This window comes from Pteropus vampyrus, unplaced genomic scaffold, assembly GCF_000151845.1.
Source record: "Pteropus vampyrus isolate Shadow unplaced genomic scaffold, Pvam_2.0 Scaffold143, whole genome shotgun sequence".
Lineage (NCBI taxonomy): Eukaryota > Metazoa > Chordata > Mammalia > Chiroptera > Pteropodidae > Pteropus > Pteropus vampyrus.
The window spans coordinates 2,832,598-2,849,944 of record NW_011888924.1 but is presented as its reverse complement, the minus strand read 5'-3'; the positions used below and the strand labels follow the sequence as shown (position 1 = coordinate 2,849,944).

At 45.5% G+C, this 17,347-nt stretch overlaps 1 protein-coding gene, 1 long non-coding RNA gene and 1 pseudogene across 3 annotated transcripts in view; 1 reads left to right on the top strand and 2 right to left on the bottom strand.

Annotated features, from left to right (window-relative positions):
* The window catches only part of TEX2 (testis expressed 2), an 88,566-nt gene extending 78,112 nt beyond the window's left edge, over positions 1-10,454 (bottom strand). For both annotated transcript variants that reach the window (XM_023535665.1, XM_023535664.1), the window contains exon 1: positions 10,337-10,454. The gene's annotated coding sequence lies outside the window, so the exon portion shown is untranslated. The remainder of the gene's footprint in view (positions 1-10,336) is intronic.
* Positions 10,455-10,617: 163 nt separating this feature from the next.
* LOC105297716 lies at positions 10,618-12,551 on the top strand. Its single transcript, XR_896375.2, has 2 exons — positions 10,618-11,092; positions 12,255-12,551. It is a non-coding gene; the product is annotated as an uncharacterized LOC105297716 (long non-coding RNA).
* Positions 12,552-12,976: 425 nt separating this feature from the next.
* LOC111744908 lies at positions 12,977-13,095 on the bottom strand (annotated as a pseudogene).
* Positions 13,096-17,347: the final 4,252 nt, after the last annotated feature.

The following is a 17,347-nucleotide window of genomic DNA, read 5'->3' as shown; positions in this document are numbered from 1 at the left end:
CCTGCCCTCTGGATGATTCTACCCCATCCACACTGTCAACTGGCTTTTCCCTATTTGTCATCACCAGGTCCAAGCAGCACCACCCCCAACACACACACACACACACACACGCACGCACGCACGCACGCACGCACTTCTGTTTACCTGCTCTCAGAGGTAAAATTATCAGCAAGTTAGGGTTAGAATTTATTTATCACATGGGCCACTTTTAATAAACTTCCCCTCAAACACCTGCATGGTCCACTACAGCTGCCAACTGGATTCTTTTAAAATCTGTTTATTGAAAAAAAACCATTGCCCCCTCACTCAGGCAGGCAGAGTCCTACAGTGACAAAACCTGCCCCCTGCTCTTTGCTTTCCATCAGCCGTCCATGATCAGGGCACAGAGTGACTCTCGTACGGATTTCTTTTGGAGCCAGGTGTACCCATACTACTTTGCTCTATTCCAATCCAACCGACCACCAGATCATATTCACCTGGCTGTCTGTTAAGGTTTCCAGTGCAGGGAGGCATTAGCTGCTCACTCTCAGGCCTGAGTGTGCAGATAGATATCTGACTTCCTCCTTCAGCGGTGTTCCCAACCAGCTTCGGGGCTAATTTCCACTTGTGAGTTCCTGGGCACCACCTCTGCTAAGCCACACAGGTCTCTATGTTATCTGGTTCTGTAATTTTCCTGATTATTTTTCTCTTCTGTCCCCTTAATATTCAGCTTAAAGCTTTCTTTACCAGGCTTGCAAGTCTCCCAGAAAACAGATCACTATGGTCTTCAGAAAACATCTCCTCTTTGTTTATCAGAGGCCCTGGTCTAGGGAATCAGTCCTTTTTCCAAAACAAAACAATAAACATCACCTAGGAAATCAGCTAGTAACATCCCATATCAGTTTTCTCAGAATCACAATCGCAAAAGTTTTAGAAGAAATTTAACCATCTCTGCCTCAAGTCCTTCCATTTCCTATTTAGAACTTCGAAGGACCCTGTGTAGATCCCGGTGTCTCCTGTGAGTCCCTCCCACATGACAGGTGGATCTCATGAGCATGGCAGGCTTCTCCCCTCAACTAGAAGTTGGCCTCAGGAAGAGCTCAAGTTTCCCCATCTGCAGGGTCAGGTGTCAACACCACTGCTGCCTCTGTTCACACCGACACCAGGAAGCCTCTTCCCCACAAAAGATGCAACCAGAATTTCCTCCTACTGCTGCCTAGAGGCCTCTTTAAGGCTATTAACAAACACCTGCTCAACACCCACCAGGGCACAGTACTCTGGTTTGCTAATGGCAGTGAGAGGGATGGGTAAGAAGAGAGACAAATATGAATGGGGCAGAATCCCTACCCTCTAGAAAGAGAGGAAGATTACTACGCCCCTGACTGTGGGCTGCAGAAGGAACACTCCAACCTCGAGGTCTCAAATTGGAGCCCCATGCTATTGATGACATACTCAGTGAGACAGAGATACCTTCTGAAGCTAGGACAGGAAGCTTGGGCAGACTAGAGGGCCTCCCGTGCAACTTGATGGATGAAAGCCTTTCAAGTCTGAGTCAAGGGCACAAAACATGCTTCTTTTGTAAGACAGCGCGAAACCCACCGGACAGCTCCAATGATGGATCCCCAAGGACTTTCCCTCCTCCCCCTTATTTCCCTTCTTGAATTATTCTACTCTAAAAATTAATTAATCCTTCCAGATTTCAAACCAAATTTGAAAGAGCATCCCTCAAGTTTCCCCTTGTTTTCTAATGTGCTTGCATTCATTTATTCATTCGTCATCCAACAAATATTTAAGAAGCGTGTGCAATGGGTCAAATACTGTGCTAGGTACTGGGTATATAATAGTGAGCAAAATCCACAAGGCCCCTGCCCTCATGGAGGAAAGAAAAAAGCAGATGTCTACTAACGAACATGTCATAAGAAATAGTGAGAAGTGCTATAAAGGACCAGAGAAAAAGGGAGTGAGGTGAGGGGGCGGAGCCTTCTCTTGAAGAGAGAGCAAGTGGTTCCATTCCTGAAAGGCCTAGCTCCCTTCCAGCTGGGGACAGAAAGGTGCCTGGAAGATAATAAACCAGGAGGAGAGAGGCATGGGCCCAGACAGAAGTAGAAGACAGGAGGGGCTGGGTCACACAGCACTTTTCAGAACAGGTTCAGAATGTGGAACTTATCCCAGAAGCATCAAGAAGCCCTCACAGGGTTTTGAGCAAAGACACAACATGATCACATTAGGAATGTTTAAAACCACTCTGATGGCAGTGGGTTAACTGATTAGAAAGGAGACGTAGCTGTGAGGAGAGCAGTGAGGCCGCAGCCGCTATCTTCCAAGCAAAAACACAGTCGTTTGGACTCAGAGTGGTGGTCGTGAAGTTGGAAAGAACCTTCAAGAGATGTTTAAAGATAAAAATCAACACTTGCTAAGGACTAGATGAAGGCCAGCTTGCATTTGCAGTGAAGAGAAATGTCAATTCCCTCTGGCAGGAAACACTGGCTGTGCACACTACACAGCTCACTGGTATTACATTTCCCCTGGCACTTATTTTTCAAAATTCCTAAAAACTGCTATCCATTGGGAGTAAAGAGGTGACCAAGGCCCTCGGCATGTCTCCCCTGAACCTCTAAATCCTCCTGGCAGCAAACACAACTCCCAAGGCTGGGTCATCCTCCCTCCTGAAATCTTCACACAAGCCACTAACCAGACTCCTCTCTACCTCTCAAAGACAATCCACAGTGCAACAAGCCACACGAGCACTTTCCATTCTGCAGGTTCACTCCACATTTCCTAAGATCCTTGGCCCCAGGAGACCTCACGGCATCAAATCTAACCTCTCCAGGTCTTCAGACCACCAAAACCTTGCTCTAACAGGAAGACCATGAACCCCAACAAGCGGTTCTTCCTTCTATGTAATCAAACCGTTCTTCTCTAAAATGTACTGAGTTCTGGAACTACACTTGAATTGTGCTTCTTTCATTTGTTGCCAAAATTAGTTTGTGCTGGGTTCTATCCTATCATGGAGACTGATGTTTTCATAAACCCTAGAGCTACACTGTTTAATGTGGCCACATGTGACTACTTAAATGAAAATTAATTAAAATTAAGTACAATTAAAACTTCAGTTTCTCAGTTGCACTAGACACGTTTCAAGTGTTGGATAGTCACAGGCAGCTAGTGGCTATCAGATTGACAGCACAGATATGGCACATTTCCAACATTACTGAAAGGTCTGTTGGACACACTTTCACAAAGGTGCTACTTCAGGGTTCTCTGCAAGGTTGGTTTGAATTGCCACTAAAAAAAATACAGAAAAGTTCAACATAAAGCTTAACTTTATGTTAAATGTTTAACATAAAGAGTTTAACATAAAGTTTAACTTTCAACATATTAACTCTATCTTGTCTGATTTTATAAGTGAATGCTATAATTTGAATTTAGATTAATATATGCCACTAAAATACTGCTTTTTAGTCGGTTTCATAATTTAAGCTTTGTGTAAATTTCATTTGTCAGGAATGTTTGAAAATAATCTTGCGATTCCTTGTGGGGAAGAAAGGGACCATGATTTTACAAGTCATTGTGGACAGAGACTGACTTATTTTTTTTACATATACCCTACACAATGCTTCATATGGTCAATATTTAGTAAATACATAGACTAACTGAAAGCACTCAAATTTTTTATGCCTATTTTTCATTAACAAGTCTATAAGGGGCTTGCAAGAAACGTTCACTTCCGCTTCTAATTTTAAACTACTAACACAATCCTGTAATATTCAGCATGGGGAATTTTTTTTCGCTAAGACCATAACTATCATGTGACTTTATATTTCAAAGATACATTTATACTGTGACAGAAAATCTACCAACAATGCTTCAAAAGTGAAACTATCTTGAAACAAGATTAGCAAAATGTCTATAATTATTGAAATTGAGTGATCAGCTACAGAAGTGATAGCTTCATTATATCATTCTTTACTTTTGTGAATTTAAAAAATGTTTCCAGAATAAAAGTTTCTTTTTAAAATTATATACAACTTTGATCAGTTCTAACAAATATGCTATAGGATAATTATAAACTTTGATACAGCTGGGTTCATAGTATTTTACTGAACACCCAAGCCAAGCCAAAGAACCAAAGCCAGCAATTCGTTTTGTGATGTCCTCCTTCTGTATGATCTTGAGGCGTGGTTGTTTCTCTGGGTGACGAAGCACCACGCCAAATTACAACAGAGACTGGATTCAGGCAAGTACTGCACATAGCAGCTCTGAGTCGCCATGTTTGATCACCTGGTAATAAGGCCACTGGCTTCTGCTCCCTCTTCTCAGAAAAAAAAGGCTAAAAATCTACCTCCCATATCTAAACATTAAAGCAGACAACTGCAGGAAGAAACGGACCTGCTTCCAGTCCACCCTTGCTTCAAGATGAGCACTGCACCCACTGCACAGGCTCCTACAGTTAGAGCCAAGACTCCACTGTACAGGTGTCAATGGTTAGTGCATTACAGACTGTCCTTCACCAAAGCTACCTTAGAATGCCTCTAGCAGATATGCATGTTAGATGGCATCTTAGTCTTACCTCTGGCGTTATGGTTACTTTACACATGGAATGATGGAAAATGCTGACCATGAACAGAAGCTCATGCACTCTAGGTCAAGTTCCCCGCTGCCTGAGAGTCAGCAAGCCCTTACCCACAGCCGTTCTTGTACGAGCCAGGCACTGCTCTCAGGGCTTTGCAGACACTCATTCATTCAACCCTCACAACCACTTGGAGGTGGAAAACTGAGGCACTGAGAGGTTAAGCAATTCCCAAGGCCCCTCGAGCTGTGTCTGGCTCCTGAGCCCCAGGTCTTTACCGCCACCCTGTGCTGTTCTCCCTGTGACATGCCTGCCTGCCTGCCTGTCCCATCTTCACCCCACTCTTCTCTGCCCCTCCTCGCCACCGCCCTACTTTCCAGATGTTCCCTCTCCTGAAATGCTCTTCCCAACACTCCCAGTTGGTGGCTCCTTCCCTTTATTCTTTCTCAGTGCCCTGCTTTTCTTCTGAGGAAGATTTCACAGTTATCACAATTTAATATATACAATGCATATGTCTGTTGACTTATTTATTGTCTAAACTAGATAATGTGCTATGTGCTGACAAGGACACATCTGTTTTGCTCCTACAGGATTTCCAATGCTAAACACAATGCTTGGTTCCAACAGACGCTCAAATTCTCTTCAGTGAAGGGTTTTTAAATTCTTGATTTCAAGCCCCCAAATAATAAATATAAGCAGCTTTAGGAACTCTGCCTAAAAGACAGCATTAGACGTAAGAGAGAACTTAAAAGTGAGGAAGAGAACTGGCTAGCTTATGTCAGCTTTAAGTAACAAAAGAGAAATAAAACTCATAAAATGCACATTGTGATTCTGAAAGGTTATTTGCAGGAGCAATCCAAGGGATGGATTTAAATCTCAAATCCTAAATAAGCTTATGACTGAAGAGGGCTCCTTCCGCCCCACGCCATTCTCAACTGCTAGGATAAGCCAGAGAGGCACTCAGTTGGTTCCAATCATCTTCATAGGGGAGAGCCCTCAGAACCAACGTCCAGGCAAACCCAACAGACACAGGTTACCTGGTTGTTTCGAAGCCCAGCCACCTTTCCCATCTTATCAACTTTCACACCAAAAGGTTAGATTCTTCTCAAAACAGCCCCACTTATGCTCACAGTGACCTGGCCTATGGTTTTTGGTCACCAAAGAAAACTTTCTATCCCAGGACCTAAGTCCTCCACAACTCCCATAGGGGTTATTCTGTAGGTGTAACAAAAGTCTCCCAATACCCAGCAGATATCCTGAACGAGAACTCAGAATTTAAACAGGTGTCAGTACTCAATGAAAGTTTAGCGATTTGTGACCTCGAAGCAGGGGGAATCTTACTTTTTAAACTGGGAAAATTCACAGGGTGCATAGCTTGAGAGCTGTCCAGGACAAAGCAGGGTCCACCTGAAACAACCATAGAACTTATACTGGAGAGCAACATAAGCCTGAGTTCTAGTATATTTACAAGCCCTTGTCTTTGCTTTGTGATCTTGAACAAGTTACTTAATTTCTCTGAGCCTCAGTTCCCTCATCTTAAAATAAGATTGACAATAGTATCTACTACTTATAGGGTGATCAGAGTTTTAGAAGAAGGAACAGTGGCTGGCACTCAGCAATTCTCCATAAATGATAGTTACTCAAATTCTTACCACCTGTCTACTGTTTTTTGCTTTACAAAGCAATATCGCAAACATCCAACTGAGCCTCCGAGAGTCCAGAATGAAAGTAATTTCCTTTCAACCATTTAATTTATCGGATCCTAAGACTCATAAACTTGCATAATCTATAACACTATGTTGCAGAGAGTAGAGGGAGGAAACTAAGAAATCAAGTCCTCATTTTGGAACAGAGACCCTCGAGGCCCAGAGCGGTGAACTGATATGCCCAAGAACACACATAGTAACAGGACAAACCCCCAGGATAAACAGAGTAACAGGTGAAACTCCCAGGACTGGAAGCAGGCCTCTTCATGCCAACTCCAGTGCTTTCTCTACCTCACCCAGTGCCAATCAAGGGTTTCCATAACTTCATGACCTCCTAGCATCCTTCTGATTAGTGGTGTCTCATGGACATTTCACCAAAAGCAATTAAACATTATAAAGTTTGGAAAGGGGCAACACAGAATCTCATATATAACCTTGAGGTGCTTTAAAATTCACATGTAAGAGTATTCACATCAGCATAGGTTTCCAATCTTCTCATAACGATATTTATTTTTAACTTGGGATTTAAAGTTGACAAAGACCTTAATGAATACGCAGGACAAAGGGAGCTGTCTATCCATGGCTCGTTAGCTCCTAAAGTTAATGCTTCTCACAGGGACAAGAATCAGCCAAAGGACAGAGCTCCAGGCTACCTGGAAAACCATTTCTCTGCCTCACAGATCATAGATTACTGCCTGGGCTCTGAGTGGCAAATCTTACCAGATGCTCCCCAGAGCCACCTATCAGTTTACCTGTATGCTCTGTAATTCGACAGCATCAACTGCTATTGGGTGCTCCCTATGTGCCAGACACATGAGTGACTTCACATAATCTTCGCAGCTACCTATGAGGAATGTACTACCATAGTTCATCTAAGACCCCACTAATTCTAGGATACACCATTATTTTATGTATAAAAAAAGAAAGTCACTGCCAACTACACCGTGAGACCCCATAGATTATAAGATACTTTTTTTCCCAGAAATGTTGACACAAATTGTATTGTCTTAGCATTGCTGAAATGTGAACACTGTCCCATTTTACAAATAATTTGCCCATGGTCACAGTGTCGGTAAATGGAAGCAGTAGAGTACAGAATCTAGTCACCTTTTCACAGCAGTAAACTCAGATTTCCTGATGGCCATGTGAATTACCCAAAAATGTACCAGGCAAAGAGGCAGGACATGGGGTGCTAACTCTTGCTCCACCATGAACATATTAATTGTAGCAATCCTCTGAACATCTCATATGTCCAAGGAAGGCACTATGCCAGACTATCTCGAATAAACTGCTGTTTCTCTCCTGGGAAAAGCAATGTGGTACAATGGGAAAAGCACGTTTTAGAATCAGGAAGACCTAGACTGAAATTCTTGCTCCACCATTTAACCAGTTTAACATCCTGGGCAAGTTTCTAAATTGCTCTGAGCCTCAGTTTTCTCTTCTGTATAATGAGGCTACCACTATCCAGCTCCCTTAGAGAAGGGTTCCTCAACACTCCCTCTTAAATATAAGGGGAGAAAGTAGTACATGGCAGAGTTGGACTTGAACAAATACTCTTTTCTAAACTAGCTGCCTTCTGCTTCTGCTTTGGGACAGAATCAAAGAACAAACATTCCCTGTGACCTCAACAATTCCCAAGGGGGACCCTCAAGAGAGAATAAAGATCAGACAGAAGAAAGTAGACCCAGAGGGACACCCAGGCAAAGAAAATGAACTGGAAGCACAGGACAGGAACACTATTTGTTTAATGAACTTCCAAACTTTTGACTAAATGAATTGATAGGGGGAAAGGAAAAAAAAAAAGAACAAGAAGTTAACACCATGAAAAGATACTAATCAATACATATGAGGATGAAGATAATTGTATACTAAACCTGACAGAGAAAACCAGTCTTTGAAAATTGTTTGATACCAAAAGTGATCTTTAGCAGGAAGAATTTCCCCGTTGCGCTATTTTGTTCTTATGTTAAGTAATAGTCTATGCATGTTTCCTTTTTCTTTCCTCAAGAGCTTTAGAAAATCCTCAAACGAGAGCTTTTGACTTGGAGGGAAGGCGAATCACATGACATGTAGAAACAAACTCCTGACCGGTTTTTTTCCTCCATCGTACCCATAATACCTCATAGTTTCTGGCACACACCTGACTCTCAATAAAAATTAGTTGAACACTTTTGGCTACAAGCAATTTCTTTCTGACCAAAATTCTAAAACATTCTATATATGTATTCTGCCTAAAAGCCTAATCTTTCCTGTTTCTTCTCCGGAAGCATTCTAAAGCATAATCTCTAATAAACAAACAATATGCTTGGGGTATGCTATGTCTCCAATTCTCTTACACAATGATCTTCTACTTGCTCTTCAAAGCTCAAGGCCCAGTACATTCAGCCCAACCAAACTCTTGCACTTTCCCCAGCTCCATCGTCTGCCCCAGCCCCTAGGTTGTCAGTTGCCTCAATTATACCACCATCTATCTTCTGATCTGAATCAGTTTGCTAATCTCCTTCTCAGGCACAGCACCAGTACTTGGAGATAAATGGGCAGGCAAGTTGAGTTCACCCAGAGCCCTCCACACCCATGTCTAGGTTTAACTGACATTCCCAGAGAGGCCCGTGCAAAAGAAACTATATGGCAAAAATCCCACTCTGTCCCCATTGTCTCAGGAGGCTTGTTTGCCATAAGTTTAGATCAACTATCAACTTTTGAAAGAATCTGAATGAATACTGCAATACTTTCATGGCTAGGTAAGAGCTAGGGAAATGGCAGTTTCACTCTTCCAATACCTTCAATGTCTCAGCCAGTTCTGAACCCCCAAACCTAGACTCCTCAAACACTCCCTATCCCAGAGCTTAAGGATCATTTGCCTCTCCATTTTCCCTTACTGGTTTCCATATAAACATCACTCATTGTTTCCTTTGCAGCTTACAACTGGCTCCTGAAAGGACTCCTTTAAGACCTTTGATGAGAATCATCAAAACATACAAATGACTAGTTCCCTTCAATTCTTGTGCAGAGCAGCCATGGTGTCAAGACCTGGGACTTCAAACATGAATTTGGCACCAACCCTGCCTTCAAGGAGTCCACGCATTTTCTTCAACTATAAAACAGTATGTCCTTCCTGAGCAATGTCTACAAAACGGAGTGACAAAGAACTTCACAGTCTTGGAAAAAGAGCGAGGGTGGAAACAGACTTTGCCTTTACATCTGATGCCCTGTAACCATAACAACCAATGAAATAACCATCAACCCACTGAGGGGCTAAGTTTTCCAAAAACCTTTTTCAAAAGGGGAAGGCGCCCCTGCACCAACTCCCGCGCCAGCGGTGCGTTCTGGGCAGCGTGCGTGGTGCAACTGAAGTCTGCTGTTCATTCCTTCCCCCGGTCTCACCTTTTTCCTACGTGCGCTCACCAGAAGCCACAGCCTTCACCGTCACACCTGCGCCCAGAGCAGGGCACCTGGCTTTAGGCCTCAGCCCAATGTCACTTGTTAACCTTCCGATCCCCGGCTATCCGCACGCCGCCACCTCATGCCTAAGGCATGCGAACCACCCCACGGCCACCCGCAATTTCCAAGAGTTGGAGAAAAACAACCCCAGGCGCACACAGCCTGACAGATCCGCGTAAAAGTAACTGCGGCTCTCGACTTGCCCGCATTTCGGGACATGGGCAAAGGGGACGGCAGGAACCCGGGACCCCATTCATAAATTACAAGCTGTTTTCCTAGTTGGCTTGCGGACGCTTTTCCCCGGCGGCGGCCGAGCCCCGAGGCCGGAGCCAGGTGCCGGCGGCTGCAGGCTAGAGGGACGGGCCGGCGGGCACCTCTGGCCGGGGTCAAGCCCAAACCGCCCCACATGGGCCCCAAAGAGAAGGGTTCGCCCCGGGGCGTCGCGGGTGGGCGACCCCATCAACACCTCGGCCGTGACAGCAGGGTGGGGCCCCGGGGAGACCGCCCCCCTGTGCCCTGCCGCGCCAACGGCCACCGGCCCCGGGGCGTACCCTGGACCCTGCGGGGTCCGCTCGCCCCCAGCCCGGGCCTTCTCCGCGGGCGCTCCCTCCACAGCCCGCCCGGCCCCAGGCGCGCTCACCCCGGATCCGCTGGCTGCCTCATTGTACTGCGCCGGCGTCCGTGCTCCGCGGCCGCCGCGGCTCCGGCTTCGGCTCAGGCTCCGGCCGCTGTCGCCCGCCCGCCCCCGGGCACCGGCCGCCCCGCCCCGCCGGCGGACCCGCCCCGCGCCCGCGGCAGCCGTCACCAACCAGAGGGCGGGGGGGCGGAGCAGGCCGCGCGCCAGGCCTGGCCAATCCAGCCCCTACCTCCGTGGCGAGGAGCGGCCGCGGAAATGGGCGGGCGATTGGTCAGGTCTGTTAAAGGGGCCGCCGCGCGCAAGACGGGGGGAGCAGGGCGGCAGCAAAGTTACCTGGAAGAGTCGGGGTGGAAGGGTTAAGAACCTCTATTCTCTCCTCACCGGGCTGCAGCGCTTTCCCAGCTCTTTGTACTTATTAATTTCCTCGTCCTGCAGCCTAGCAACAACTGGAGAAGGAACCTGATCCTGCCAGAGGAAGAAACTGAGGCGCCGAGAATCATTGGTCTGCTTCTGGGCAAATTCACCCAAATTTGGGTTTTAGAGGGACGTCAGACACACATACCCCTCAAATCCCAGAAATTGGCTTTAAAAGGAACATGCTCAGCTTCACTCTGGAGGATTTTAACAAGCAGATTCCTAGGTTTTACCCCAGAACTTCTAATTCTCTATGTCTGCAATGGGACTGGGGAAAATATACATTTTTCAACTCCCCTCCCCCCGAGGTGATTCTGATGTGCGTGGTACAAGAGCCACACTCAGGTACGTCTTTTAAGTCTATCATAGTAATGAAATTAAATTCAACTGCCAAAAATAAAGCTAAACTTTTTTATCCTCAAAATCAGTAATACGGTTGGGAGACTTGCTTACTAGCTGGGGCTGGAGGTCACCTACTTAGAAACTCAGAAACAGTTCCCTAATGGGAACTGAATTTGAAGGGCTGGGATGAAGCAACAAGCCAGTCTTGTCCTCTGACTCTGTGAAACAATGCTTAAATAACTCAGTGGCAAACACACCCTTCCTTAGTGCCATCACCAGGCCAAGTCATAACCCCAGAAGTGTGTCTTGCCCTTCTGGAGCTTCATTCCCTTCTGGAGCTTCATTCCCTTCTGGAGCTTCATTCTGATGCCATCAAGCTCTGCTCACACTTCCAGCCCCATTCCTCTCCCCATCTGACCCAGAAGTCACTGCTCTCAACTTCACTGCCTTCATCTTCGAGGTTAGTCCCCTTCAACCCAGCCCATTCTACAAGGAGTGAGTGGCTTCGCACAACAACCCGTTTTTTGCTGTGATATCTGATGGCTGCTGTGTTTGCCAGGGACAGCTCTGCATACACTGATCAGCCTTGTCAAGGATATGGCTCTGTGTTGCAGACATTAGTGCCGAAATCACCATTTACCAACCCTCGGCCTTCCCAAAGGAAAAGGACCTCTTGTCAGTAGGAGAAGGTTCCAGTTGTGGATATCTAGAAATGTGCAACGAAGGCAATTATCAGTGGAGAAAAGTCCAAGTTCCACTTGGCCACGTCTTAAAATCCCCACCTCAGGAGGAGGGGTGGGTGCCCTGGCACTGCACCACTGCAAGGGTCCTTGGAAGCTGGCAGTATACATCTCAGAGTGCCCACCTACTTCTTTGCCCATGCTGAACCCTACATAAATATTAAATTAATTAATACATTATCAACCTGACGTCAAACTAGAGGCCAATAAGATCTGATGATGAACACTTAGAAAGAGGCAGTTCTTTTTGAAAAGTGAGGAATTTGGATGCTTTGAAAAATAAATGAACATATATTAATAATTCCTACCTATTAAGAGGTTACTATGCACCAGATACTATGTCAAGGCCTTTGCACATATTAATTCATTAAAACCTACCATAACCCTGTGTAGTAGGTATGATTGGTATTTTCTCCATTTTACAGGTGCAGAAACCGAAGCTCGCAGAGGAAATTGATGTGTCCAAGATCACAGATTAGCAACAGAAGCAAATATCACTAATCTTCACCAAAAGACAGAGTACTAATATAACAGCATTGCCTTAGAGTCAAAGTTCCACTGCTTTAATTTACCATCTGTTTAACCTTGAAGAAGTTATGTAATTAAATCTCTTTGAACCTCAGCTCTCTTATCTGTAAAAATGGGAAAATAACACTTCTGTCTCTTTGGGCTGACATGAAAATCAAACAGAAGAAAATATATGAATATATATGGGCTTCGAACTTACAAATGAAAAGAGTGATTTTAAAGCTCGGTATCTGTGACTCATTAGAGCGACCTATAACAAAGTTCAGGGATTATGATGCTAAATTCAGATATGGAGCAAAATTCCTTACTTTGTCCCCCAAATAGCTGCTCTATCTGTATAGCATGTACAAAGTGAACTAAATTTTTCCACCTACAGTAGAGGTAAAAGTCGTAGAAATTCAAGCCCAAGTTATTAATCTGGCATCTACACCCCACCTCCCCCCAACCATCACCCCAATCTCTCTCACAAGATTTGACTTATTCCCACTTAAGACATTTCAAGATAATCCCCATTTTCTCATGAAACTCTTTATTTATTTATTAGGCAACCCTTGGTTGACCTCACAGATTACAAGGACCTTATCAGTTTACAATCCCTTATTTTTTTTTTTACTTTTTATGCTTACAGCACCTGGTCTTCCTAGGTGGTCTCCCATCCAAGTACTAACCAGGCCCGACCCTGCTTAGCTTCCGAGATCAGACGGAATTGGGCTCGTTCAGGGTAACATGGCCATAGACTCATGAAACTCTAAAATCAAAAAATGCTTTAAGATTTTTTCTTCAGTTTTTTGACACAGAGTTACACTTTTGGAGGGAGAAATGGTTAAGTATGCAAAAACTAAAAAGTAGATCCCCCTGTACATCTAAAAAAATGGTAGGGATTTATTGTGCCACAAGCTGCACCCTTAATGAGCAATCACTGATTGCTCAGTAAGCACTGGGCAGTGTGCTAAGCACTAGGGATGAAGATGAAGGTACTTGTAAAAAAGTGTAAAAATGGCCATCTTTTGGCACTATGTCTAGTAGAGAAAGACCAACAAGTTGATAGACCATTATAGGCTTCCACAAAGGTAATCCCAGGAGCGGGCACAAAATAGGCACGTATAATCCCTGGAGAATCCCAATAATGTTTTAGAGGTGGCCAGATGAAGGCCATTAAGAGGAGAAACCAGAAAAGTGGTGACAACCTGAGTAAATGTTGTCACCAATGGTGAATATGTTGAAGAAGGAAAAGAGTGGTCGACAGCAACATGTGCTTCAGAAGGGTCAAGTTAGAAGAGGGCTGAACAGTACCCACTTGGGATTTGGAAATGAGAAGGTTATTGGGATCATGGACCAAACTTGTGCAGGTGGGGCTGGAAATGCAGAGACTTCCTAGAGCTGGGATGAGGAGAAGGGCTAAGACAACAGAATAAAGAGGCCGGGGCATAGGGTTACAGGAGGCCCAAGGGGACAGAGGAGTTGCCAGGGACAGGAAGAGGGTCTGCCCTTCCACTGTGGAGAGGAGAATGCAGATGAGAATGGGTGTGGGTGCAAATTCATTCATGGTTGAGAGCAGGAAGTTTAGGAAATTCCCGCCTATTGGCTTCTATTTTTTAGCTCTAAAGTGAGAAGCAAAGTCAGCTGGAGAGTGGGTGAGAGGTGATAACAGCAGCTTAGAGGGAAACAGTGAAGAACTAGAAAAGCCATCGAGAGGAATGAAAGAGGGAGCTGCCAGACTGAGAGGGAGGATTCTGGGCCGCCCAGAGGGCTCCAAGACCACAGAGTTGGATGGATGGATGGTTATCAGGGGGAGCTGCAGCTGGGCCCAGGTGTGAAGAATCCAGAGTCAAGAATTTAGAAGTAGGGGGAGGGTGAAGTGGGTAAAGGGGATCAAATAAATATATGGTAGCTGAGGGAAACTGGACTTTGGGTGGTAAACACGCAATAGAATATACAGATGTCAAATTATAACGTACACCTGAAAATTATATAATTGTATTAACCAATGTTACTCCCATAAACTTAATTAAAAAAAAAAAAATGTATAGGGCCAGGAATGGAAGAAATACAAAACAGTTTGGGGTGCTGACAACAGGGCTTGAAAGTGATGGATCGTGGGTTCTGTGTTGGTTTAGAGATACAAAGAAATCCAAGGAGGAGGGGATGGACAGGAAGAAATAAGTGGGGACAGGAGAGAAGACCCAGACTTTCTGTTCGTTTGGAGTGGAATGGGGCAGGCAAGGTTTTCACGGAAGAACAATTGTGATGACAAGGTCAAGTGTGGCCATAGAATTGGAGTTCCTAAAGACACAAAAATCCTGCGTTTTCCCCTCCCCGCAGGTCCCTGGCGGAGAATGATCCGAGACTGCTCAGTCTTCAGCACTTTCTGTTCACTCCGCACCACCCCTGAGGGACTCTCACTAGGTGAGAGTGCGGAGAGCATCGCGTTCTCAGCAGCTTTCCCTTCTAAAATAAAAAGATATTTATAATCAGAAGACTCCCACCGTCACTGAGACAGGAGAGACATCTCTGGTCCAGAACGCATCACCCTTATACTTAAGGGGTGGGAAAGGCTACCTGAGGGGCGGCTTCAGGGGCTCAGGAGACGCCTCAACCAGGGTGTCGATGCTTCCGATGCTCCCGTGAATAATTCCTGGCCATCCATTCTGGGGCAGCAGACTGTGCGAGGAGATGTCGATTATTCACTTTGCTGGTTAGCACATGATAACAGAGGTTATTAGCTAGAAATGTCTCTTTCCGGAAATGGACTCAAGGAGGTCTAATATCCCCCGTTGGGGGATTGGCGGCTTCTAATTGATGTGGAGCAGAGCCAGAGTGGAATTCCTAGGCAGAAGGACTGATATTTCCCTCCCTTTCCCTGCTTGCTGTGTGCCTTGCCTCTCCAGGGCCCTCTCGACACTCCGCGCAGAGAACGAATATACCGGACAGCAGTTACTGCCTCGTTTTCCCTGTAGCCATGACATCGCTGGCCATCCTTGCTGCCTTCCAACGCAGGCCCTCTGCTCGACCCAGGCACAGGAAATTCAATCTCCAGCTTGCCCGGAATCACCCTGGAGCACAATTCTAGCTCCAGGATGGAGGGTCTGCGGTGCAGCCAACAGGTGCTGGCCCCAGACCTGCTTCTCTCCTCCCCACCAAAACACATCACCCCCTAAGTAGCAGGAGTGGCAAAGCTTAGTTGGCCATTTAACGACATACCCATCCACCTAAACGTAGGGGAAAGTTGTTTATCTGTTTATTTTTTAATCTTGAAAAGGCGATGTATATATCCTGATATAGAGGAGCTAGAAGTCAGTGGGAAATGTCAGCTCCTGACCCAGGTGGTTAAACAGAATTGTAAATGGAAACGGTAGAATTGCTAGCCTTTGCCATTTCCATGTGGCTACTCTACTCAGCAGCTATTCGATTCAGAAAACAAAGATGATCCATATTTGGGTGAGAACTTAGGCAAAGAAAATGTTTGACTCTGTTTTGGCAAGGGTTCCCCAGAAAGCAGACCATGAGACAAAAGCCCACATACAAATACGTTATGGGGGAACGTGAGCCCGGGGAGCATACCTGAGTCTCAGGGGCCGAAGGATGGGAGCAGAGGTGTTTGATAATGTGTTATTGGGGTGGCCACATTCCAGGTTGCTTGATATGGAGGGACTGAGAAGCCTTGTGAAAAGCATCTCAGACCCACCATCTGAGATGGGGGAATAAAGGGAAGGCATTTATCCAATGGCTTCTGCCCCCATTGGTGAAAGGCTCTACACAGGGGCCTGAGCCCTGCTTCCAGAATTCACTGGCTTAGCACTGAGTGGGTATAGACAGAAATGCCCTGGGTGGGGGCTGAGGGGTGCCAGCTGCGGGCTCAAGGCAAGACACTGTCAGATTTCACCTACTGGAAGCTGGTAGGGGCACTCACAGAATCGGCCACCACAGCAGTGCCTGGAAGATCTCAGGTGGCGTGTAAGCGGTTTCTGATACAAAGTCTCTTTTCAAAAAGAACCTTGCATTATCCCCTCAAAAGTGCCATCTTAAGTTAGGATGGAGGGATATAAGATTTCAAATGTCTTTTAATGTTAGTATAATGTTCTTTTTAGGGAAGCAGCCTTAGGCCAGTGGCTTCGGGGTCATTTGGACGTGGGTTCAGGTTTTGCCTCTGTCATTTCTGAGTCATGTGACCTTGGGGAAGATATTAGACCTCCTTGAGCCCATTTCCTCATCTGTAAATTGGAGACATCCACATTATATGTTATCGCAAAGATTAAGTATATGTATAAATGCTTAATATAGCATCTTTACATAGCAGGTGCTCAACTAATGGAAGCTGTTTTATTTTTCACTCTAGGGAAAATTACTGGCCATGGAGTATAATGCATGCAGGAAGACAATGGGGTAACATGCTTAAGCCTCAAAAGTAGAGGTGAAAGACGCTATCATATGGTTGCAGAAAACCAAAAAAGACTTCTAATATTTCAAATAACCAAACAGCTTTTATCCTCGGTGACTACGTATCTTGGAGTCTCCAGGAAAGCATAAATTTCAACTATTCTCTCTTGTCCCAGTACATGAACTTGTTTGAGAGGCAGTCACCTTGATCTTGGACCGGTAAACAACATTATAGGTATATCTCATCAAGAAGGAGAAACAAGCTCTCTGGTTTTCTTTGCTCTGCCCACCCCTGGAGTGTGGGAAACACAGCTCTTCCTTCCCAGGGGCTCCTCCCTCCCAACCTCAGCTGAGGGGGCAGCTTTGTTTGTACAGGTGAGCTAATTAACAACCAGGTGACTTGCAGAAGAACCAGAGGCTTGAAGCACAATTCATGCTACACAGCAAAGGAGGAATCAAAATCCCCAGGTGGAGGGCTCCTCCCCAACTCCCCCATCCTCCCCTCCAACCCCCACCCCAGCGCCCCTGTGATCCACCACAGCAGGAAATGGTTTGGGTTTTTCTATTATGGAAGTGGTAGAAGCTCAGTTTAGAGTGTTGAAAAAACACAAAA